Here is a 1,115-nt window from a genome sequence, read left to right as displayed (position 1 = left end):
AAGGCAAACTTGTGTGCTTAAGGATCACTGCGTGCGCGGCTCTGTGGCGCAATGGAAAGCGCGTTGGACTTCTACATCTCTGTACAAGTTGCTGTTCAAAGGTTGTGGGTTCGAATCCCATCAGAGTCGAGTTTTAATTTATGTATTGCAAAGTCGTCAGACCAGACACGGCTGTCATCTGAAAACCCAACAATATTCGTGCAGAAACCCACTGTCTCAAAACGGAACATTTTCCTCTCACAGATTTACATTTTCGAAATCTATTTATGATAGAGATCGATAAATATCTGCGAGCCACTAGGCAACACGATGACGTGGATGGGCTGGAAAAAGACTTAACATTGTTGTGTCAACCATGATGATATCGAATGACGTGGCGGGGCAGGATCGGATTTAAGAATGGCCTCCTTCTGCTCCTTTGTGTCTGTGACATTTCTGGCCCGGGTTTTTAAACAATCACAATGAGGACAATATGAAATAAATGCCAAGTAATATTTTGGTCTCACCTCCACCTCGCTTCCCTCCCAGCTCGAATAGACAGCTCTTGTCTCAGCTTTAGATCAAGCAGTGGAGGATTCACACAAGTTCTCCTTCAGTTTGAATGTTCCTTCACATAGGTTTCCAAGTGGACACATGGAGCAAGCAATTGCATGGATTCAGGGAATTCAGGGGCAGATTTTCCCTTTGCTGGGCTGGAATTCTGCCCAAGGTAATAAACGTGAATTTCTGACTTTTTGAATCTTACTCTGGATTCTTGCGACTTTACTAATTAAACTGAATTTCAATTTGCCTTTGCATAACATTATCCGAACTTCACTGTTTATGAAAACCATTCCACATGCTCGTGGATGTAGTATGCTGAACATTGTTGATGTTGTGTGCAGTGTGAGTGGATGTGCCATATGAACATTCCAAAGGAAGTTGGTGAAATGTCAGTGAATCGAATTCTCTGACGAATTGACGCCGATAGAAGGAAAATCCCAGTACATTGGCGACATAACATTTCCTGTGATCAACGCAGGAAGCCACGGAAAACGTGCGCAGTATTCAATAAAATCGATTTTCACCACATTTTCTGTGCAATTTTCCTGAAGTTGATGCTTCATAATCGGTGA

The 1,115-nt window shown here is 42.7% G+C and overlaps 1 non-coding gene across 1 annotated transcript; it reads left to right on the top strand.

Moving 5' to 3' along the window:
• The first annotated feature begins 37 nt into the window (after positions 1-37).
• Positions 38-129, top strand: trnar-ucu. Its single transcript is given in 2 exon segments — positions 38-74; positions 94-129. It is a non-coding gene; the product is annotated as a tRNA-Arg (tRNA).
• The last annotated feature ends 986 nt before the right edge of the window (positions 130-1,115 follow it).

This window comes from Chiloscyllium plagiosum, unplaced genomic scaffold (genome assembly GCF_004010195.1).
Source record: "Chiloscyllium plagiosum isolate BGI_BamShark_2017 unplaced genomic scaffold, ASM401019v2 scaf_32144, whole genome shotgun sequence".
Lineage (NCBI taxonomy): Eukaryota > Metazoa > Chordata > Chondrichthyes > Orectolobiformes > Hemiscylliidae > Chiloscyllium > Chiloscyllium plagiosum.
Note: the sequence above shows the minus strand (reverse complement) of the source record. Positions and strands in the feature narration are given on the sequence as shown.